This window comes from Phalacrocorax carbo, chromosome W (genome assembly GCF_963921805.1).
Source record: "Phalacrocorax carbo chromosome W, bPhaCar2.1, whole genome shotgun sequence".
Classification (NCBI taxonomy): Eukaryota; Metazoa; Chordata; class Aves; order Suliformes; family Phalacrocoracidae; genus Phalacrocorax; species Phalacrocorax carbo.
Window position 1 is genome coordinate 951,821 of NC_087547.1, and position 25,706 is coordinate 977,526.

Here is a 25,706-nt window from a genome sequence, read left to right on the forward strand (position 1 = left end):
CCCTTAACTTTACTTTGTTTTATGGCGAAACCAGCTTTCAGGAGGATTTGAACTATTTCCTTCCCTTTCTCAAAAACTTCTTCTGCTGTATTGCCCCACACGATGATGTCATCAATGTATTGTAGGTGTTCGGGAGCTCCACCTTGTTCCAAAGCATTATGGATCAGTCCATGGCAAATGGTAGGGCTGTGTTTCCACCCCTGGGGCAGTCGATTCCAGGTGTACTGGACCCCCCTCCAAGTAAAAGCAAACTGTGGCCTGCACTCTGCTGCCAGAGGGATTGAGAAGAATGCATTAGCGATATCGATTGTGGCATACCACTTGGCTGCCTTGGACTCCAGTTCATATTGAAGTTCTAGCATGTCTGGCACAGCAGCACTCAACGGTGGAGTGACTTCATTCAGGCCACGATAGTCTACCGTTAGCCTCCACTCTCCATTAGACTTCCGGACTGGCCATATGGGACTGTTAAAGGGTGAGTGGGTTTTACTGATGACTCCTTGGCTCTCCAGTCGACGAATGAGCCCGTGGATAGGGATCAGAGAGTCTCTGTTGGTGCGATATTGCCGTCGGTGCACTGTTGTGGTGGCGATCGGCACCTGTTGTTCTTTGACCTTCAGCAACCCCACCACAGAAGGGTCCTTCGAGAGGCCAGGCAAAGTAGACAGCTGTTTAATTTCCGCCGTCTCCAAGGCAGCTACACCAAAAGCCCACTTGTAACCTTTTGGGTCCTTGAAATACCCTCTCCTGAGATAGTCTATGCCAAGGATGCACGGAGCCTCAGGGCCAGTCACAATGGGGTGCTTCTGCCACTCATTGCCAGTTAGGCTCACTTCGGCCTCCAATACAGTTAGCTCTTGGGATCCCCCTGTCACTCCAGCAATGCTGATGGGTTCCGCCCCTATATAGTTTGATGGCATTAAGGTACACTGTGCACCGGTGTCCACTAAAGCTCTATATTCCTGTGGGTCAGATGTGCCAGGCCATCGGATCCACACAGTCCAGTAAACCCGGTTATCCCTTTCCTCCACCTGGCTGGAGGCAGGGCCCCCCTAGTCCTGATCATAGTATTCATCACTCACTTCCGGTAGATATGAATCACGGGTGTCTCTGTTAAGATCAGTCAGGCCATCAGCACTTCTGCTCCTCTGTCTAGAGAATTGCTTACGGGAAACTGGGGCAGCAGCTCTCCTGGAGAAACTTCCCTGAGTAATTGTTCTCCCTTGCAGCTCACGTACCCGTGCCTCTAAGGCTGAGGTAGGTTTTCCATCCCACTTCTTCATGTCCTCTCCGTGATCACGCAGGTAAAACCATAGGGTGCCCCGTCGTGTGTATCCCTTCTCTTGAGCCAAGGGACGATTACTCCTAATGGCTGAGATACTGGTCCGTACTGGTGGGGAGTAGGACATATCTTCTTTGAGTTGCTGGAACTCTCGGGACAGTTTCTCAACAGCAGAGACGAGTGAGGAAGAGAGATTCGCTTCATATTCCCGGAGTCTATCAATCAACTCAGCCACCGTTGGTGTCTCGTCATCTTTCCAGGACATCACTGCCAATGAGTTTGCATACGAGGATGGTGCGCTCCGTACAAACTTCCGCCACATGGGTCGTGTGCACTCGGCTTCATCTGGATCTTTGGAGGACCGTTGATCGTCCAGGTCACCATAAACCACCTCAAGCACGGCTAATTCCCTTAGATGCTGAACGCCTTTCTCCATGGTCGTCCATTTTCCTAGGCGAAATACAATATCTTCTTTGAAGGGATACCTCTCTCTCACCGCGGCCAGGAGCCGCCTCCAGAGGCTGAGGGCTTGTGTTCCTTTTCCAATTGCTTTATCAATGCCCCCTTCCCTAGAGAGGGATCCCAGTTGTTTGGCTTCCTTCCCCTCTAATTCCAAACTACTGGCCCCATTATCCCAGCATCGGAGCAGCCAGGTGATAACGTGCTCACCTGAATGACGCCCGAAATCTTTCCGTATATCCCGCAACTCACTCAAGGATAGAGATCGGGTAGTTTCCGTTTCTTGTACACATGGTTCCTCCTCCTCCTCCTCTTCTCGTGACGGCCCTGGTTCATCGTAATCTCTTTCTAAACGAGTTGACTTTCTCTTCCATGATTTCTTCTTGCGTATAGGGGCGACTGATACTGGCACAGGTTGGTCCTCTGGTTCAGCTGCAACGCTTGGCACTGGGGTTTGAGTAGCTGCAGTGCCTGTCGTGGGGGTTTGAGTGGCCGCCGTGCTCATCACCGGGGTTGGAGCAGCTGCAGTATCTGTCGCAATGGGTTGGGTGGCCGCCGTGCTCATCACCGGGGTTGGAGCAGCTGCAGTATCTGTCGCAACGGGTTGGGTGGCCGCAGTGCTCGTCACCGGGGTTGGAGTAACTGCATTCTCTGTTGCGGCGGGTTGGGTGGCCGCCGTGCTCATCACCGGGGTTGGAGTAGCTGCAGTCTCTGTCGCGGCAGGTTGGGTGGCCACAGTGCTCATCACCGGGGTTGGAGTAACTGCAGTCTCTGTCACAGCGGTTTGGGTGGCCGCAGTGCTTGTCGCTGGGGTTGGAGTAGCTGCAGTGTCTGTCGTGAGGGTTTGGGTGGCCGCAGTACTTGTCACGGGGGTCGGAGTAGTTCCTTTCTCTTTCCCTTGGGGGTACTGAATAGTGTTAAATAGGGCTCGATAGGCATAAGCCAGACCCCAGCACATGGCAGTGATCTGTATGTCTCTGGAATTGCCAGGGTGACAACATATTTCCTCCAAATGTTCTACTAATTTTTCAGGATTCTGCACTTGTTCAGGGGTGAAGTCCCACACCATGGGGGGTGCCCACCGTCTTAGGCATTTGCCCATACTTTCCCACATACCCTGCCACGCATAGCTATCAAGCCTTGGGACAGATCTCTGGATTATATTCTTAACTTGCTTACTAACCTTAGACAGATCTGATACCACTTGCCAAAGCAATATCAACAGATGTATCTTAACTACACAAGGATGTTCAAGATACTGAAAAGTTGTTGTAAGGAGGGAGGAGACATCACATAAGATATTAGCTACGGTGCCATTCTGTATTTCCTCCATAAAAAACTCCTCAGAGGAGGAGGTATAATTGCTAATTGCCTCCATGAGGTGGTAGCTGTAGTACAGTAACGGCTTCCATGCAAAACCTAAATAACTGATAACAGTCAAGGCCAGTGTTTTAATAACAAGTCTCCTAGGCAGAATATCTCTAATCACTGCAGAGCACAGCCAGCTGACAGAACCAACAGCAAGTTTTAACATGTACTTTACAATCAGCATGGTAAAGACTGGACAAGCTAATACTGCGAGCAGATTAATCAATGCTGTGACCAGCAACTGTTATTATCTCAAACCCTTCTCGCCCCACGTTGGGCGCCAAAAATAGACTGTCGTGGTTCAGCCTCAGCTGGCAACTGAACACCACGCAGCCGCTCGCTCACCCCCCCCCCACCCCTGTGGGATGGGGAAGAGAATCGGACGAGCAAAAGAACTTGTGGGTTGAGATAAGCACAGTTTAATAACTACAATAGAATGATGATGATAAATGATTATGATAATAATGACAGTAAGGTTAATATAATAAAAGGGAAAAGGGAGGAAAGGGAAAACAGGGAACAAAAACGCAGAAACACGAACGATACAACCGCTCACCACCCGCCGACCGACGCTGCCCGTCCCCGAGCCGCGATTGCCCCCTCCCTCCCCCGGCCAGCCCCTCCCAGGTAGCATACTGGGCATGACGTTACATGATATGGAATATCCCTTTGGTCAGTTTGAATCCACTCTCTTAGCTGTGCCCCCTCCCCTCCCGGCTTCTTGTGCACCCAGCAGAGCATGGGAAACTAGACGTGTCCTTGACTAGTATCAGCGCTGCCCAGCAACAGCCTAAACATCTGTGTGTTATCTCAACAGGTTTTTTCCATGCTAATTTCAAAGCACAGCACTATACCAGCTAGAGTGAAGAATATTAACTCTATCGCAGCTGAAACCATGACAGTCCCGTTGTCTGACTCAGTTCTCTCTGGGGTGCCATGTCACCACTGGAGTTTGTATTCGAGACCCATGATAATGTTCCGGGCAGTGGCGTGGGGGACGGGATATGTTTCCAGCCATCCAGTGGCTGATTCTACCATGGTGAGCACATGGCACTTGCCTTGACGGGTTTGTAGGAGTGTAATATAGTCAGTTTGCCAGGCCTCCCCATATTTATATTTCAGCCATCGTCCCCCATACCACAGAGGCTTTACCCGCTTCGCTTGCTTGATTGCAGCACATGTTTCACATTCGTGGATAACCTGCGCAATAGCGTCCATGGTCAAGTCCACCCCACGATCACGAGCCCACCTGTATGTTGCATCTCTCCCTTGATGGCCTGAGGTGTCACAGGCCCACCGAGCTAGAAATAGTTCACCCTTATGTTGCCAGTCCAGACCCACCTCAGCCACTTCAATCTTGGCAGCCTGATCTACCTGCTGGTTGTTCCGATGTTCTTCAGTGGCCCGACTCTTGGGGACGTGAGCATCCACAGGACGTACCTTTACAACCAGGTTCTCTACCCGGGCAGCAATATCTTGCCACAATGTGGCAGCCCAGAATGGTTTGCCTCTGTGCTGCCAGTTGCTCTGCTTCCATTGCTGTAACCACCCCTACAGGGCATTTGCCACCATCCAGGAGTCAGTACAGAGATAGAGCACTGGCCACTTTTCCAATTTGGCAATGTCTAAGGCCAGCTGGATGGCCTTTACCTCTGCAAACTGGCTCGATTCAACTTCTCCTTCAGCAGTTTCTGCGACTTTTCGCATAGGACTCCATATAGCAGCCTTCCATCTCTGATGCTTTCCCACCAGATGACAGGACCCATCAGTGAACAGGGCATATTGCTTCTAATTTTCTGGCAGTTTCTTATACAGCGGGGCTTCTTCAGCACATGTCACCTCCTCCTCTGCTGATATTCCAAAATCTTTGTGTCTGGCCTGTCCGTAATCACTTCCAAGATTCCAGGGTGACTGGGCTTTTTCAATTGTATTTTAGTGGGCTTCGGACCCTCTGTATCCCTGACTCCAAAACCCTAGGGGTCGACCTTGGGTCTCCCCTGGCACTTTCTGTCAGAGGCTCCAGGTAGGGCCATTCTCCCCGGCTGCAGTGTAGGTCACGTTTTTTACATCTTGTCCTGCCCAGACTGGCCCAAGACTGTAGGGGAATAGACAGGGATCGGCGACCGGAAGATCACGGGATGTGACGGAAAGATAGACTCCTCCCCATAGGAGTGGCAGGAACAGGAAGCGCAAGAGCTATATAAGCGTGTGACGCAGCTAAATAAACGGATATTTTGTATCCATCATATTGATGTCTGTGCATCACTGTCCCCAGGGTGGGTAGAGCCCTGTGTCCCGGAGATATGCGGCCCAAGATAAGTTCTCCCATGGAAGCGTACAGCAACACAAGACCTACTGCATGAACTATTTCTCATTTAATATGGTCAAAGGTTTGTCATTTTTCATGGCCCCATTTGAAATTATTGCCCTACCAGGTCACTTGATAGAGAGGGTTTACCATCAGACTATAATCTGGAATATGCGTTCTCCAAACACCCACAATGCCTAAAAGCTCTTGTGTTTCCTTTTTTGCTAGTTGGTGGAGACATGGCTGCTATTTTGTTGATCACATCCATTGGGATCTGACGAAGTCCATCTTATATGTTTCACCCATAAGAATGCACAAAGCCTCTGGGCCAGTCACAATGGGGCGCTTTTGCCACTCATTCCCAGTTAGGCTCACTTCAGCCTCCAATACAGTTAGCTCCTGGGATCCCCCTGTCACTCCAGCAATGCTGATGTGTTCTGCCCCTATGTAGCTTGATGGCATTAGGGTGCATTGTGCACCGGTGACCACTAGAGCCTTATACTCCTGTAGGTCTGATGTGCCAGGCCATCGGATCCACACAGCCCAGTAAAGCCGGTTGTCCCTTTCCTCCACCTGGATGGTGGCAGGGCCCCTCTATTCCTGATCATAGTATTTGCTACTCACTTCTTGTAAATACTAATCAAAATTTGCCCTGTTAAGGTCACAAAATCAGTGCTCCTACACATCTGTCTGGGGAAGTGCTCACTGGAAACTGGAACAGCAACTTTCCAGGAAGAACCACCCTGAGTGATTGTTTTTCCTTGCACCTCACATACCAGTGTCACGCAGATAAAACCATAGAGTGGCATCTGGTGTGTATCCTCTCTCTTGAGCAAAGGGACACTTACTCCTAATGGGTGAGATACTGGTCCATAGAGGTGGGGACTAGGACATAGCTTTTTTGAGTTGCTGGACCTCCTGGGACAGTTTCTCCACAGCCAAGATGAAGGAGGAAGAGACACGTGCTTTGTAACCCCAGAGTTTGTCAATCACATCCCCCACCATTGGTGCCTCTTCATCTTTTCAGGCCAGTTATGCCAATGAGATTACATGCTGTTCTCCGTACAAACGACCGCCACATGGGTCATGTGCACTGGGCGTCATCACGATCTTTGGATGACTGCAGATCATCCAGGTCACCGTAAATCACCTCAAGCACAGCTACTTCCCTCAGGTACTGGATACCTTTCTCCATGGCAGCCCATTTCCCTGAGCGATATACAATATCTGCCTTGAAGGGATACCTTTCTTTCACACCAGATAGGAGTTGCCTCCAGAGGCTGGGGCTGCTGTAGATCACCCTGGGCTGCTCTATCTTCTATCCAGGTGGACTTTGGGGTGCTGTCACTGAACAGCATCCAGCAAGTGAACACCACCTCTCTCTTCTGGGCCAGCTCCTCCGTAATCTTATCTGGAATCTTGGGCTTAACGGTAAGGAAGAGGCCAATGATAGTTTTGGCTAACCTATTTGTTCTGATGAATATTGCCTGTGTTCTGCTGAACCTGGCTGTATTTGTAATGGGATGCCAAGGCATTCAGTTTGTGTCCAGTTTACCAAGATGCAATTTGGTGGATATGGGTGGAAAGAAGATCTGTTTCTGTGCAAAGAACTCCATCTCACTAAAAGCACAGAACAAGAGACTGTACTGAAGCTATACCACGTGAAGGCATGCAATGCTTCTCACCTTCTTCTCAAGAAGGTTCTCTCTGCAATTTGTGCCATGAGTCCTCTCACCACCACAGTCTGCTTGGTAGCAGCTGTCCTGCATTGCGTACAGATTATTGCAGCAAGAAGATCCTGCATAGATGAATCTCAGCTTGAAGGCCAAGGTCACACTTTGGATCCTGATGATTCTGCCTCACCTGTGCTGCCTCCCTCCTATTCTGCAACTGTTGGGGATTAGCCAACAACTCAGCCCCACACAGCTGCTCACTCCCTCCCCCACCAGCAGGATGGGGGAGAGAATCAGAAGGGTAAAAGTGAGAAAGCTCATGGGTTGAGATAAGAACACCTTAATAATTAAAATAAAACAACAACAAAAATGCAGTGAAAAGGATAATCACAAGAGTGACAAAGCCCAGAACAGGGAGAAGGTGGAATGAACAACCAAAACAAACACCACATGACACAACCACCCACCACCAACCAAGCAGACCCCACAACACCACTCCCCAAGCTACAACCACCACCACTCAACATTGCACAACAACTGCCCCGGTTAATATACTCATCATGGCATCACATGGTATGGAGTGAATATCCCATTGGCCAGTATGGGTCAGCTCTCTTGGCTGTGGCCCCGCCCCTCCCAGCCTCTTGCCCAAGTGGCAGAGCACAGGAAGCTGGAAAGGTCCCTGACCATCACAGGCACCACAGTGAAGAAAATTAACCCCTTCTCAGCCAAAACCAGCACAGATGCTGAGTGCACTTCCCACATTTGTTTTAATAATCATAGTTTGATTTCAATAACACTTACTATGCAAACTATCATACTCATTATTATATTCCATAAATTAAGGAAATGTGTTGCTAAAGAAATGCCAAGAGGTTGATCTGTGACTAGAAGAGACCACATGGAGAGCATCCTGCGTTTGCTAGCACGTATCCTATGGGGAATAAGGCAGAGTCTATACCATGGCAGCCTCGTAATAGATATTCCTGCTTCTTCAGGGCATGTCTTTTCTAAAACTGCGTTGCATTAGCAGAAAGAGCAGCCTTCATTAGTGTAATTGGGCAGCCATGAAATTACAGGCATGAACATGAGGACAACAGATGAGGACAGCAGGCCCTTCACTGCCTGTAGCTGTGCATAGGCACAAGGAAAGAAAGAGGAGGAGGAGAATGCCTAAGCCCTCAGCCCATGGATAGCTCCAGGGAGAAAATGCAGTATCTGGCCCGCCTATATGGCTATGATTTTCCTCTTGCCCTGGTAACATTACTACACTGGGGATCTCCATTGGGCTGGCCACATGAGCAGCCCAGTGAGGGCTATCACTTAGCAGCTTCTGCTCAAAGGTACGCTATTGCTGTGCAGGTAAAGGGCACCACTACCTGTGGTCAGTGTCATCCCATCAATTTCTCTTCTGGGTCCTCCAACAGTCAAACCTCTTCCTCCCAGTGGCAGCTGCAGCCTCCTGTGACGAGTCCCTCAGGCTGTGCCACTCTGGCTGAAAAAGAGGAAGATTTTAGTTTCCTGGTGTCATTGTTCAGCCTCAGCTGGCAACTGAACGCCATGCAGCCGCTCGCTCCCTCCCCACACCACCACCTCTTCCTGAATGCAGTCTCAGAGCTCTCTGACGGAGCTCACCCAACATCAGGAGAGGAGCAAGAGCTGAGCGCTCACTCTGCGATGTCTTGGAAGGGACAGGGTTTGTATGGTGAATACCTGAAGCAGGCTGAGAGGTCTTGGTTTGAGGCATGGGCCATCAAAGGGAGGAAAGAAAGTAAATGCCAATGCCATTCTCCTCCTTCATTCGGAGCAGACAGTCTTGCCTTGCTTCAGGCTTGCACGTTATGATCTCCTACAGCACAAGCTGTATTCCCCATCTCAGAGGCAGAGGATAAGCTATCATTGTGAGCTAGAGGACTGCCGGTCCTGGGTGCACATGAATTTCTCTTTCAGATACTTACAGCAGAATTTTCACAATTGCTGAAGTGGCTTAAGAACGCGCATGGCCCAGCATCCCACAGTAACTTGTGCTCCCAACTCACCGATGCGCTTTTGGAAAACCTACTTTCATTGCAAATGTGCAGCCTGAACTTCAAGGTGCTGAGCGTTGACGGCTGCTATTGACTTCAGTAAAAATTCAGTTGTCCAACTTGAAAACTCAGAACCACATGGTCTAACTGTTGTGTCTTCAGTGAAGGATCTCAGGGGGAGCACTGATTCTGTAGAACAGGGGCCTTGTAATTTAAATTACAGGAATGATAATGTAAGAGATTCTTTTACTCCATTTTGAATGCTGACTTTAAATATCCTCTTTACTGAAAAGATAAAGTCCTTGTTAAAATACACTTGGCTTGCTTAATGAATCATTGGAAAACATGGAATTTAGAACTTGAATACTGTTTGATCCCACCTGAATTCAATGGCTCCTTCATTGTTCCCAGGAGCTGTATTTCAACAACATTTTCATTTATAAGGTGCTATTTGCTTAAGAAATTGTTACAGGAAAAAGATTTTCTTGCAGCCTCGGGACTCCCTCTAGTGTCATTACAGCCAGGCTCTTTGGGGATCTACGGACCACTGCAGTTTTGTGCTTGTTTTCAATGAAGACTACAGAGCATACATCCGTAACTTCTTGTTTGTACCTAAGATGTGAAGAAGCTTTGGCCCGCTGCGCTGCCCCTCCACTCAGGACATCCAAGTTGAATATTTGCCCTCTGATACAGTGTTTAATTAAAATTAAGACTGAAAGACAAAATGTCATTTTAATGGAATAAATGTTGCGTTACTACTGCTTTGTCTAAAAACTATTAATGTCTTCTGTTTAGCTGGAGATCTTTATGTTATTAGCACAGGATGTCTCCTGATTGCTTGCAGCCAGCGTTCAATCCTTCCCATCAGAATTATCCAGGCCTGCCTTCTAAGCGTTTGTTACTTATCCACTACTGTAATTTCAGCCTAATTTAACCAAAACCGAAGAAATCTGATACAGGCTGTTTCAGAACATGTAGAGAGTGTTGGTTTTTTAAATTGGTTGAAAGCCTATGGGAACCCTAAGGAAGTCTTGGCTGCAGCAGCAATTTGCAAAGAGTATTGCTGGCTGAGAACTGAATAGAAACTAATCTCTCAAGTGATTTCTGGTACCACATGGAACTCCTTTCTTCTCAGTGAAACCTTTCTTCAACCAAATCCAATAAGAAGAGACTGATGCGTAGTGTATTATAGTGCTCAATAATGGCATGCCTTCTGCTTTAACTAATAGACTGATAGGCTGTCAGATGCAAATAAGCAGATCTCCCTCATTAATATGAAAGAATCAGCGATTTTTCGCATTTTCACAGAAGTACTCAGCACTGAGACTGACTACTGGTTATGCAGCTGGCACACAGGAACCATCCTACAGAGGAGGAAGAAAGAACACAAGCCAGAACATTTTACATACTGGATTTCTGCCTGTCTGACCACATGACCAGGATTTTTGTTTATGAAACAAGCCCTGTCATGCTTTCAAGGCATAAGAAATCCTTGAGTAATAAAAGCCAAAGATGATAGGAGGGGAAAAAAAAACCCCACACCCAACCCCCTCCCCCCAGGAACTGTAGAAACAAAGCAAACTTCAGATTTACATTTCTTAAGAAATCTAAGCCTTGCTGAAAGCAAGTAGGACTCGGGCTTAGAAATTTCTGAATGTCTTAAGAAGATGTGGCTTAAAGCCATAGGCCATGTAGGCCTTTCTCAAAATGTGGCCTTTGTCTTCTCAGAAGTCTCTTAATATTTGTTTTAAATGACCATGGAGATTTCGGTCTGAGTCACAGCATCACTGAGCGGTTGAGGTTGGAAGGCATCTCTGGAGATTGTCCAGTCTAACAGCAGGTTGCTCAGGGCTGTGTTCCATCAAGTTTTGAATCTCAGCAAGGATGGAGACTCCAGAGCCTGTCCGGGTAGCCTGTTCCAGTGTTTGACCACCCCCAATATGAGGAAGATTTCTGTGTTTAAATGGAATTTCCCATATTTCAGATTGCGCCCATTGGCTCTTGTGCTTTCACTGCATACCGCTAAGAAGTCTGGCTCTTTCTTCACGTGCTCCCATCAGCTATTTATACACACGGGCGAGATCCCCCTGAGCCTTCTCTTCTCCGGGTTGAACAATCCCAGCTCTGTCAGTCCCTTCTCCTATGTCAGAGTGGATTGTCTTTCTTTGAACAAGAGGTAATTTTGAAATGAGCCTACTAAAAAAAGATTAATTTGTTTAAGGAAAATATTCGTTCAGCGAGTGCTGGGTTACTCACTAGATAGATATATCTAACATATTAATGGACTGATTACATTTTTGTGACTATATCAGTGTAGCTACAATGTGGAAGAGATGTTAAGTTTCACGTGCCCTAAAATAAATGTATCGTATTCCCAAATTTCATTGTATGACATGGACCATGAGGTATTTCATAGAATCATAGAATCATTAAGGTTGGAAAAGACCTCTAAGATCATCAGGTCCGACCGTCAACCCAACGCCACCACGCCTCCTAAACCATGCCCTGAAGTGCCATGTCGACATGTTTTTTGAACACCTACAGGGATGGTGACGCCACCACCTCTCTGGGCAGCCTGTTCCAGTGCCTGACCACTCTCTCGGTGAAGTCTCGTTCTTTTCCACAGAAGTGTGATAGCTCAGTATCCAGTCTGATACCTCCAAACACATTACTCATTTGATTTCCTCTTCTCTGAACTCAGACCTCCAGCTGGCGATCCAGTCCAGCACAGAAGTGCCCCCCACTTACATGGTGTCCTGCACATGGCCTCACCAACCCCTCATGCAATATCGGGGCTTTCACACGCCCTGTCCCACTGTCTCTGCATTCAGCCCCAAAACACCTCTTACGTACGGGCTGCTCCCATTTACCTACCTCCTGCCGCTCATGCAAATGTCTTGTTGCACTATATTTTTCCTAACGTGGTTGTGAATATTACTTCCCAAGGCCTACAATGCAAGTGAGGCTGTCCTTGAGGTTTATCCAAGGACTCTCATGGCCACACACCTGGAAGCCTGCTTTTCCAGCCTCAGTCATATTATCGATGGTTTTTCCACATTAAATCCTTTTATTGCCCTTCTTGTTCACATCTGAGACTGATGCTTTTTCACAATTCCTTCTCCGGGTTTTCACAAATCTTCTTCAAGTACCAATCTGAAGAGAATTAAGTTTATTAGGCCTCTGCCTTTGAGATCTTTAATAAAGCTGTTAAACGATATCTGGGTGAAGATCACTACCTATGATTTCCCTCTGGACATGGATCCCCCCTCCTGCCATGTATTCTAAATAAATAAATACATTATTCTAAAAACATAAAGACAGCAAAGCCTGCCAAAAATTGCTAAGGAAAATCTAGACTAAACGATGACTGCAAACCTCAAAGGAAGAGAAGAACCAGACAGCTGACCCAGAAGAGAGATTCACGCTATCCCGATTTTTCTTATTTCTTCTGTTCTGGAGTATTATCTAGGTTACTTATTCTGCTTACTTAGTGTCAGATTTCAGGTCACAAATTCCAGTTCTCTGTGTAAGGGAGTAACAAGTTCAAAAACTAACTGACTTGTTGAGACACATTGAAATGCACCCTGCCAGCTGATAATATCAGAGAAAACTTTACGACTGCAAGGCTATTCCCGGCACAAATGATATATGCAACTGAGGGTGCGTCTGCATATTTGAATTAAGTGTGTGTCATGGTTTTAGCTGGGATAGAGTTAATTTTCTTCACTGTACCTGCCATAGTGCTGTGCTTTGGCCTTAGTATGAAAACAATGCTGATAACACACTGATGTTTTAGTTGTTGCTAGGTAGTGCTTATACTAGTCGAGGACTCTTCTAGCTTCCCATGCTCTGCTGGGTGCAGAATAAGCCGGGAGGGGAGGTGGCACAGCTAAGAGAGCGGATTCAAACTGGCCAAAGGGATATTCCATACCATGTGACGTCATGCCCAGTATGTTAACTGGGAGGGGCTGGCTGGGGGAGGGAGGCAGCAATCGCGGCTCGGAGACGGGCAGTGTCGTTCGGCAAGTGGTGAGCGAATATATCGGTTGTGTTTTTGGTTTTTTCACTTTTTCCCTTTTTCTTTTCCTTATATTATCATTATTGTTATTATTATCATAATCACTATTATCATTGCTATTTTGTTTGAATTAGTAATCTGTTCTTATCTCAACCTACAAATTTTTTATGCTTTGCTCTTCCGATTCTCTCCCCTGTCCCACAGCGGTGGGGGGAGTGAGCAAGCGGCTGCGTGGTGTTTAGTTGCCGAGTGGGTCTGAATCACGACAGGAATTAGTATGCTTATGTAAGCCGCATAAGTTTTGTACTCTTGGTGGTATGGATTTATTGATACTGAACTCGGATACTGGCTTGTTCACATTGAATTTGGATATACCCATCAGGCGTTGTAAAATTGAAAGCTAAGTATGAATGAGCTGAGTTAACTCTGGTGTGACTGGTGAATGAACGAGTGACTGAGATGCAGCATAGCTGCAAAGCGAGTGTGGAGTTCTGACCCTTGGTTCCGCTATCCTGCCAGGGGTACGACCAGAACAAAGCGATTGTTAACTTTACTACGGACGAATAGCGTGCCATCTACGTACACGTTGTCATCTTGTGTGCCTCGTAAATAAGAAAATGGAATGGGGGGGAATCAGAGCAGCGAAATTCCAAAGAAAAGCCCCCTAGGATGTATCCTAGCACACTGGAAAGATATAGGGGGTCCGCCGGGTGGGAGTGTGAATAAGAAAACACTGTATTGCGGCTATTATTGTTTTTTTAAGGGAAGAAAGAATGTGGGATGAGGTTATGTATGCAGACATGTTTTCCACTTTGCAGAATCATCCGGAGTGGCAGAGAGATTGTGGTATTAATATTCCACCAGAAGATGCCCTGGTTTTATCTTTAGAAAAAGAAAAGAGAAGTGAAAAGAAGGAGCGGGAGAAAATAAGGAGATGCTGTTCAGCATGTAGTATTGGGCAGAGGTGTTTGAAAACAGTAAACCCTAGAAAGAAGCGAGAGGAGATAGAGGATCAGCCTGAAGATTTGGGATTACCCCCCACTTAGTAACAAACTTGCCTCTCCCACACCCACCACTTCTGAAACAGACAGTAGTAGTGAGGAGGAGGGAGCGATGACTAGTTTTACTCCGGTCACAGCACGAACTCGGAGTAAAACTCAGAAAGCTCCCCAACTCCTAGCCCCATTGCAAGAGGTAATGGGGGTAGGAGGTCCAGCCAGAGGAAAAGTACCCTTTTCCACTACTGATTTAGATGCCTGGAGAGAGGTAGCTAGGGGATACCGGGATGACACCTCTCAAGTGGCAAAACGATTTGAATTAAGAATTAAAAAAAACAGGAACCTGACTGGAGAGATGTTGCTGTACGCTTCTATGGGAGAACTTATCTTGGGCCGCATATCTCCGGGACACAGGGCTCTACCCACCCTGGGGACAGTGATGCACAGACATCAATATGATGGATACAAAATATCCGTTTATTTAACTGCGTCACACGCTTATATAGCTCTTGCGCTTCCTGTTCCTGCCACTCCTATGGGGAAGAGTCTATCTTTCCGTCACATCCCGTGATCTTCCGGTCGCCGATCCCTGTCTATTCCCCTACAGAGAGATATAGATTTGATTTTGGGGGAAATAATGGAAACAGAAGAACAATTAGTATTAAAAACTGCACAAACTCATGTGCAGGCCCAAATTACTGGGGGAACCTTACAAGGGAATGTGGACGATTACATTCACCTGACGGACCCACATTGGGCCCCCAATGACGGGCGTGATGATACATTATTAAATGATACCGAGATTGGATAAAATTTGGATTAGAAGATGCAATTCCAAAAGCTGTAAATTGGTCAGCATTGTATGCTGTCAAACAGGGTCAGAAAGAGACCCCCTCCTGAATTTTTGGATCAACTGAGAAATGCCATGCAAAAACACACTACCCTAGATCCCTCCTCGGATGTGGGACAACAACAACTTGTTTCTCTATTTTTGGGGCAATCGTCTACAGCTATAAGAAAGAAGCAACAGAAGTGAAAAGAACCGGAAATAAGAAGCTTAGAGAAATTGCTTGAGGAGGCATGGAGAGTATTCAGGAATCGGGAGAATGCCGATAGAGGAAAATTGACAAAAGTGATGGCGACAGCTACGGTGGCAGCCTTGGAACAGAGAGGCATGGTAAGCAGAGGAGGATTGAAAGGACGAGGAAAGGGAAGGCCCTTTGGAAATAGAGGGGGACTGGGAAAGAATCAGCGTGCATATTGTTGGGAGGAAGGACATTGGAAAAATGAATGCCTCTGCTTTTCTAACTGCATCTCTGCACACTCTGGCAATGCCCTTGTAGCTCTCGATGGATAATCCTCCACTTCTCCATCTCTGGTAGGCTTCCCTTTTGGATTTGAGCAGACCCGGGAGGTCATGGTTGAGCCATGGGGGCCTCTTGCTCCGCTTACTTCCTTTTCCATTGTAGGGGATGAATTGGCTTTGTGCTTCCAAGAGAGAGGTCTCAAGAATTCCCAGCACTCACTAGCTCCTTTGTCTTCCATGGAAGCTTCCCATTGAATCCCTCCCAACTGAGCCCTGAGTGAACTGAAGTTTGCTCTCCTAAAATCCAGAACCCTTGTCTTAGGGGTGACCTTCAGCACGCTCAGCAGGATCCCGAACTCCACAATATTGTGGTCACTGCAGCCAAGGCTATCACTAACCGAGATATTACAAAGCAGGCTTTCTCGGTTTGTGAATAGCAAGTCCAGCAGTGCCTCATTCCTGGTTGGCACATCTAACATTTGTATCAGGAAACAGTCCTCTCTACATTGCAGGAACTTGGTGGATGACATGAGAGCTGCCGTATTGTTCTTCCAGCAGATGTCTGGGTAGTTGAAGTCACCCATCAGGACCAGGTTCTGTTGGCCAGAAGCTTGCTTTAGTGCCCCAAATATTGCTTCGTCGGCTTCGTCATCGTGGTTAGGAGGTCGGTAGCAGATGCCCACTGTGAGGTCCTGCTTGGAGATGACCCCTTTCACTTTAACCCAGAGGCATTCGATAGAGCAGTCGCAATCACCACAGTTGACTTAGATACATTCAAGGTGCTCCTTGATGTAGAGTGCAACTCCTCCGCCTCTTCTACCCTGCCTGTCCTTACGAAAGAGCCTGTAACCGTCCATTGCGATCCCCCAGTCAGTTGAGTTGTCCCACCATGTTTCAGTTACTCCTATGATGTCATACCCTTCTGAGTGGGCACAGAGCGCCAGTTCCTCCTGTTTGTTTCCTAGACTGCGCGCATTTGTAGACATACACTCGAGCTGATTACTCTTCTGTTTCACCCCTTGGGAGACAGCTAAGGAACCTTTACCACCACACTGCTTGGCCTGACTTACTCCCCCGTTGGACATGCTGGCATGAGTGTTTTCGCAATGGATCCCACCCCCCAAGTCCTTCAGTTTAAAGCCCGCCTCACCAAGTTAGCCAGCCTACTGCTGAAGATTCCCTTACCCCTTTTAGAAGATGGATTCCATCCCTCCCTAGCATGTCGTCATCATTGAATAACACCCCATTGTCATGAAAGCCAAACCCCTCCCGGTGGCACCAGCCACGTAGCCAGGAGTTGATATACACTATGCGCCTGTTTCTGGCTGCTCCCTTCCCTCGAACTGGCAAAATAGAGGAGAAGATCACTTGGGCGCCAATGTTTTTCACTTGCTTCCCCAGGGCTCAAAAGTCTCCCTTGATTTTACCCAGGTTACGGCTCTCAGTGTCGTTCATGCCTACGTGAAATAGTAATAGTGGATAGTAGTCTGTTTTCCTGATGAGTTGTGGCACCCTCTCGGCAATGTCCCAAAGTCCAAGGAGACCCCGCAGACCTTGATAGCTGAAACAGAAGTCGACTGACGGGGACCTGGGGCATCTACCCTAGCAGATCCACTGGTTAAAATAAAGCTAGCGAGACAAGAGAGAGAGGTAGAATTCTTAGTAGATACAGGTGCTTCTTTCTCTGTTTTGAATCCAGAACTGATAGCTATAAGTAAAGATTTTCTGAATGTAATAGGAGCTACTGGCCAACAGGAAAGGGCATTCTTTTTGAAGCCGCTCAAATTTAAATTAGGAAAGCGGATTGGAATACACCAATTTCTATATTTACCAAAATCAACCAAGCCATTATTGGGTCGGGATTTATTGGAACAACTGGAAGCAGAAATAGACTTTAAACAGAGAACCATGGAACTAAAGGCAGATGGGAACCAAATAACTGAAATTTTAAGTTTGGCCCTAATGCACCCTGAAAAGCCCACTGTATCGGTGCCCGAAATTGAAGAGATTATCAGTCAGGTATATCCAGGAGTATGGGCTGCGGGAACCCCAGGGAGGGCAAAGAATGCCATTCCCATAGCAGTAGAACTTAAAGAAGGGATAAGCCCAGCACGACAAAAACAATACCCCTTGAAGTTAGAACACCGGAAGGGAATAGAAGGACCGATTAATAATTTTGTACAGCAGGGGCTATTAATAGAATGTGAACCAGAATATAATACCCCTATATTACTGGTAAAAAAGCCGGATGGAACTTATCGGGTAGTACAAGATTTAAGAGAAGTGAACAAAATTATTAAGGACCTACACCCTGTGGCAGCTAATTCTCGTACCTTACTTACTAAATTACGGGATAATCAAGTATGGTTTACAGTAGTGGATTTAAAGGACGCATTCTTCTGTTTGCCTTTAGCCAAAGAAAGTCAAAATATATTTACATTTGAATGGGAAAGCCCTACCACTGGTAGGAACACTCAGCTTACCCTGGACAGTGTTACCCCAAGGTTTTAAAAATAGTCCAACAATCTTTGGAGAACTTGAAACGTGGGATCCTCCCTCCAGGGAAGGAGTCCTTTTACAGTATGTGGACGACTTAGTAATAGCAACTGAAACAAAACCTGACTGTATACAATGGACTACCAGTTTGTTGAACTTCTGGGGACTAAATGGGTATCGAGTCTCTCAACAGAAAGCTCAGGTGGTGCGGCAACAAGTAACCTACCTTGGATATGAAATATCTGGAGGACAACGGAAACTATGAAGAGAACGAAAAGAAACCATCTGCAGGACCCCCCTCCCTCAGACGGTAAAAGAATTCAGGATCTTTTTGGGAATGTCAGGTTGGTGCCGGTTATGGATTTATAATTATGGAATAATAGGAAGACCTTTGTACGAACTTTGGAAGAACAACCCCACTCGATTAGCCTGGTCCAAAGAAGCTCAAAATGCATTCAAGACATTTACAAAGGAACTAATGAAGGCCCCGGCCCTGGGCCTACCTGATGTGACTAAACCTTTCTGGTTGTTTTCCCATGAAAGACAAGGTATAGCTCTGGGAGTCCTAGCTCAACGGCTAGGACCCTACAGAAGGGCTGTGGCCTATTTTTCTAAACAGCTTGACGAGGTAAGCAAAGGGTGGCCAGGGTGCCTGCGAGCTGTGGCAGCTGTGGTCTTGAATATTCAGGAGGCTCGGAAATTCACCTTAGGTCGTCAAAAGAGCACAGTACTGGTTTCACACACAGTATCACCTGTGTTGGGACAGAAAGGGAATCACTGGCTTTCCCCATCCCGTTTTCTACAATACCAGGCCATTTTAATTGGATCGGACGATGTTACTGTTGAAGTAACCAATGTTATGAACCCAGCTTCTTTCCTCAGTGGAGTGACTTCTGAACCGTTAACTCATGATTGCCTTGAAACTATAGAGACTGTGCACTCCAGTAGACCAGATTTGAAAGAACCACCTCTGGAAGATGCACAAGATTCCTGGTTCACGGACGGAAGCAGCTTTGTCCGACGAGGTATTCGAAAGGCCGGATACGCAGTGACAACAGCGAACGAAATAACTGAATCTCAATCACTACCTGCTGGAACATCAGCTCAAAAGGCTGCAATTATCGCCCTGACGAGGCCCCTGGAGCTGGCAAAAGGGAAAAAAAAATGAATATATGGACAGATTCCCAATACGCCTTTGGAGTTGTCCATCCTCATGGAGCAATTTGGAAAGAATGAGGGCCACTAACTACACAAGGAAGGCAGATTAAGCACCCTGAGGCAATCCTGCGCTTATTGGAAGCAGTCTGATTGCCAACCAAAGTCGCCATCATGCACTGTCGAGGACACCCGAATGGTAATACTGAACAGGAAAAAGGCAATAGATTGGCTGACTGTGAGGCTAAACAGGCAGCGGAGAGAATGCAAAAACAAGAACAAGGGCAACCGATTGTCATACTTCTGTCAGCTGCTTGTAGAACGCTTCATCTAGCTCTTCATCCTGGTTGGGAGGTCTATAACAGACTCCTAGCAGGCTATCTGCCTTGTTGGCCTTCCCCCTTATCCTTACCCATAAGCACTCGACCTTACGGGTAGTTATTGGGCAGCAAAACTAGCTCAGGTCGGGTCACTGCTGCACTTGCACTGCTTCTCGTAAGGCTCGTCCTCCATTGGTTTGGGTGGTTCCTGCTATAGTAATTCCTATAACATGCAACTGAAATAATGGATTCCAACAATTTAACGGTATATCCATTACAATCTCCACCCCGGTCCCTTTGGACCAGATCATAGGTTTTACCATTGCAATGAACTCCTCCCCTTGCCCCTGCTCTGGTTTGGACTTATCCACAGACTGCAGTCCCTTAGGGGAGTACCTGCTCCAAGTGGAGCCTTATCTGTGAGCCACAGTCTCTTCAGGGGTATACCCGCTGTGGTGTAGGCTTAACCAGAGCCACAGTCACTTTGATGTGCACCTATTCCAGTGTGGCCTTCTCCATGGGCCACAATGCCTTCACAGGTGTAGCTGCTCCAGTGTGGCAGATACACAGATACCATGCCCTTACTCTATGGACTGTCCCTGTAAAATGTCACAGAAGTCCACAAAATGTCCACTGAGGTCATTTAGCGCATGACTTTGGGTTCTATCGATTGTAACAGTCTTTCAGGTCAGGGAAGACGGTGTGTTTGGTGATGGATTGTTGTACACTGAAGTCAGTCCTTGTTCCATCACCACTGCACTTTGCTCAGTTAAATGAAAGTTCATTCTTAATTAACCTCGGAGATTCCTGCTGTGATACCATTGATATGGCATATAGCAACCACAGAAGAGATTAAATACAATATTATATAGCAATTAACATCATACCATTCAGCCCATTGGCTGTTCTCACCCAAAATCAAGTCCCCTTGGGGTACACACCGGACTCCTCCACCCTCCCACATCACCCACCAAGTGCGCCCAGGTCCTTCAGTAAAAGCAGCTCCACGAATGGGTCTGCCTTTGCCCGAGGCAGGAATAACCCAGACTGTTTTCCCCAGCATATTTTTTATGTGCACTACAGGGACTCTATCCCCTTCCACCATGCATAAATATTCTGATCGGATAGGGCCAGCTCAATTGGCAGATCCCGTAGTGTTGACTAACCAGGTGGCTTTTGCTAAATGTCTATCCTGGTGTTTAAATGTCCCACAACCCTTTGCTCTCAGTGTAAACTTTAACAGTCCATTGTATCGTGAAGTTTTCCTGGAGGCTGGTGCATGAAAGAGGAGGTGATAGACCCACTCAATGCCGTGCTCTTTGGCCAGGTATCAATGAGGTTCTTATGGAAATCAACCTGCCAGAACTCCCCATATTTATATTTCAGCCATCGTCCTCATACCACAGAGGCTTGGCTTGCTTGACTGCAGCTCATGATTCATGTTCATGGATAACCTGTGCAATAGTGTCCATGGTCAAGTCCACCCCTTGATCATGAGCCCACCATGATGGTTGTTTCAATGTTTTTCAGTGGCCTGTCTCTTGGGAACGTGAGCATCCACATGTTGTACCTCTAGAACCAGGTTCTCTATCCGGGCAGCAATATTTTGCCACAATGCGGCAGCCCAGATGGGTTTGCCTCTGTGCTGCCAGTTGCTCTGCTTCCATTGCTGTAAGCACCCTCACAGGGCATTTGCCACCATCCATGAGTCAGTATAGAGTTAGAGCACTGGCCACCTTCCTCGGTCAGCAATGTCTAAGGCCAGCTGGATGGTGTCCTGGTTTTAGCTGGGATAGAGTTAATTTTCTTCATTGCAGCTGGCATAGTGCTGTGCTTCCGACTTGGAGTGAAAACAATGTTGAGATAACACACAGCTGTTTTGGCTGTTGCTGGGTAGTGCTTGTACTAGTCAAGGACTCTTCTAGCTTCCCACGCTCTGCCGGGTGCATAAGAAGCCGGGAGGATAGGTGGCACAGCTAAGGGAGCGGATTCAAACTGACCAAAGGGATATTCCATATCATGTGTCGTCATGCCCAGTACGTTAACTGGGAGGGGCTGGCCGGGGGAGGGTGGCAGCAATTGTGGCTCGTGGACGGGCAGCGTCGGTCGGCGGGTGGTGAGCGGTTGTATCGTTTGTGTTTCTGTTTGGGTTTTTTTCTCCTTTTCCATTTTATTATATTATCATTATTGTCATTATTGTCATTTGAGAAGTCTTGGAGAACGGGGGATGTCCTAGAGAACTGGAGGAAGGCAAATGTTACCCCTATCTACAAGAAGGGCTTGAGGGAAGGTCCGGGTACCTATAGGCCCATCAGCCTTACTTCAATCCCTGGGAACGTTATGGAATGAATCCTCCTGGGGGCCATCACCAGTCAAATGAAGCACGTGATTGGGAAAAGCCAACATGGCTTCACTAAAGGCAGATCATGCTTGACAAACCTGGTGGCCTTCCTTGACAAAGTGACTTGCCTGGTTGACATGGGGCGGGCAGTGGACATTGTCTACCTAGACTTCCCCAAGGCCTTTGATACGGTCCCCCGCAGTCTCCTGCTGGAGAAATTAATGCATTATAGCCTAGACAAGTGGTCTGTGCAGTGGGCGGGGAACTGGCTGACAGGCCACACCCAAAGGGTGGTGATAAATAGCTCCTTTTCCAAGTGGCAACCTGTCACTAGTGGAGTCCCCCAGGGATCAATATTGGGCCCAATGTCATTCAACATCTTCATAAGTGATTTGGATAATGGGATCAAGTGTAGCCTGATGAAGTTTGCAGATGACACCAAATCGAGTGGGGAAGTAGACACTCCAGAAGGGAGAGCTGCTCTGCAGAAAGATCTGGATAGGCTGGAAGAGTGGGCCAGCAAGAACCTTATGAAGCTCAACAAGGACAAGTGTAAGGTCATGCACCTGGGAAAACATAATCCGGGAGTGCAGTACATACTGGGATCCACCTGGCTGGAGAGCAGCTCTGTGGAAAGGGACCTGGGGTTCCTGGTGGACAGAAAGCTCAACATGAGTGAACAGTGTGCTGCTGCAGCCAAGGCGCCCAACAGGATGCTGGGTTTCATCAAAAAGGGCATTGCCAGCAGAGAGAAAGAAGTCATCATCCCGCTCTACTCAGCGCTTGTCAGGCCACACCTGGAGTACTGTGTACAGTTCTGGTCCCCTCTATACAAAAAGGATGTGGCCAGGCTGGAAGGGGTCCAGAGAAGGGCCACCAAGATGATCAAAGGACTGGGAAGCCTGCCATATGAGGATAGGCTGGGAGAGCTGGGTTTGTTCAGCCTTGAGAAAAGGAGGCTTAGAGGGGATCTCATCACCATGTACCAGTACTTAAGGGGTAGCTACAAAGAAGATGGAGACTCCCTTTTACATGGAGTCCCATGGAGAGGACAAGGGGGAATGGACACAAGTTGCTCTTGGGGAGATTCCGATTGGACACAAGAGGAAAAATTTTCACAGTGAGGACAGTCAACCATTGGAATAATCTCCCCAGGGAAGTGGTTGACTCGGCCACATTGCACACCTTTAAGAGTCGTCTGGACAGGGTGCTGGGCCATCTTGTCTAGACTGTGCTCTTCCCAGAAAGGTTGGACTAGATGATCCCTGAGGTCCCTTCCAACCTGTGATTCTGTGATTATTATCATAATCAATATTATTATAATTATTATTGTATTGTAACTATTAAACTGTGCTTATCACAACCCACAAGTTCTTTTGCTCTTCTGATTCTCTCCCCCATCCCACAGGGGTGGGGGGAGTGAGCGAGTGGCTCCGTGCTGTTCAGTTGCCAACTGAGGCTGAACCACAACAGTCCATGTTGGCACCCAACGTGGGGCACAAAGGGTTTGAGATAATAACAGTTGCTGGTCACAGCACTGATTCATCTGTTCTTAATATTAGTTTGTCCAATCTACCATGCTGATTGTAAAGTACACGGTAAAAATTGCTGTTGGTTTTTGTAGTTTGCTGTGCTCTGCAGCGATTAGAGAGGTTTTGCCTAGGAGATTTGTTATTAAAACACTGGCCTTGAGCGTTATCAGTTACTTGGGTCTTGCATGGAAGCTGTTACTGTACTTCGGGTACCACCTCATGGAGACAATTAGCAATTATACCTCCTCCTCTGAGAGGTTTTTATGGAGGAAATACAGAACGGCACCTTAGCTACCATCTTCTATATGCCTCCTCCTTCATTACAACAACTTTTCAGTATCTTGAACATCCTTGGGTAGTTAAGAGATACCTGTTGGTATTGCTTTGGCAGACGGTTTCAGTTCTGTCTCAGGTTAATAAGCAATTTAAGAATATAATCCAGAGATCTGCCCCAAACCTTGATAGCTATGCGTGGCAGGGTATGTCAGATAGTATGGGCAAATGCCTAAGATGGTGGGCACCCCCAGTGTTGTGGGACTTCACCCCTGAACAAGTGCAGAATCCTGAAAAATGAGTAGAATATTTGGAGGAAGTATGTTGTCACCCTGGCAATTCCAGAGAGATACAAATCACTGCAATGTGCTGGGGCCTGGCCCATGCCTATCGAGCCCTGTTTAACACTCTTCAGTACCCCAAAGGGGAAGAGAAGGCCTCTGAATCTAAAAAGACAAAGACAAGGAAAGCAACATGCAGTGCAGCCACTCAAACCCCCACAACAGGCGTTGCAGCTAAAACCGAGTACCAACCTGTGCCAGTATCAGTCGCCCCTATACTCAAGAAGAAATCCTGGAAGAGAAAGTCAACTCATTTAGAAAGAGATGATGAAGAACCAGGGCCATCACAAGAAGAGGAGGAGGAAGGGGAAGAATGTGTACAGGAAATTGAAACTACCCAGTCCCCATCCTTGAGTGAGTTGTGGGATATACAGAAAGATTTTGGGCATTGTTTAAGTGAGGACATTATCACCTGGCTTCTCCGATGCTGGGATAATGGGGCCAGCAGTCTGGAATTAAAGGGGAAGGAAGCCAAACAACTGGGATCCCTTTCCAGGGAAGGGGGCATTGACAAAGCAATTGGAAAAGGGACACAAGCACTCAGCCTCGGGAGGCGACTCCTGTCCGGTGTAGAGAGAAAGGAATCCCTTCAAGGAAGATATTGTATATCGCCTAGGAAAATGGATGACTATGGAGAAAGGTATCCAGTACCTGAGGGAACTAGCCATGCTTGAGGTAATTTATGGTGACCTGGACGATCAACAGTCATCCAAAGATCCAGATGAAGCCGACTGCACACGACCCATGTGATGGAAGTTTATACGGAGGGCGCCATCGACGCATGGTAACTCACTGGCAGTAATGTCCTGGAAAGATGATGAGACACCAATGGTGGCTGAGTTGATTGATAAACTCCGGGAGTATGAAGGAAATCTCTCTTCCTCGCTCGTCTCTGCTGTTGAGAAACTGTCCCAGGAGTTCAGCACATCAAAGAAGTTATGTCCTACTCCCCACCAGGATGGACCTGTATCTCAGCCATTAGGAGAAAGTTTCACTTTGCTCAAGAGAAAGGATACACACGATGGGGCACACTATGGTTTTACCTGTGTGACGACGGAGAATACATGAAGAAGTGGGATGGAAAACCTACTTCGACCCTAGTGGAATGGGTACGTGAGCTGCAAGGGAAAACAATCGCTCAGGGGAGTTTCTCCAGGAGAACTGCTGCCCCAGTTTCCAGTAAGCAATTCCCCAGACAAAGGAGCAGAATCGGCGATTTTCTTTCTAATCTTAATAGAGACATTTGTGATTCACATTTACAGGAAGCGAGTGACAAATACTATGATCAGGACTAGAGAGGCCCTGCCTCCAGCCAGGTGGAGGAAAGGGACAACTGGCTTTACTGGACTGTGTGGATCTGATGGCCTGGCACATCAGACCCACAGGAATATAAAGCTTTAGTGGATACTGGTACACAGTGCAACCTAATGCCATCAAGCTATATAGGGACCCAACACGTGTATTTCTGGAGTGACAGGGGGATCCCAGGAGCTAACTGTATTGGAGGCTGAAGTGAGGCTAACCGGGAATGAGTGGCAAAAGCACCCCATTGTGACTGGCCCAGAGGCTCCGTGCATCACTGGCATTTACACATCCTCAGGAGAGGGTATTTCAAGGACCCAAAAAGGTACAGGTGGGCTCTTGGTATAGCTGCCTTGGAGATGGAAGAAATGGAACAGCTGTCTGCCTTGCCTGGCCTCTCGAAGGACCCTTCTGTTGTGGGGCTGCTGAAGGTCAAAGAACAACAGGTGCCGATTGCCACGGCAACGGTGCACCAGTGGCGATATCGCACCAACCCGATACTCCCTG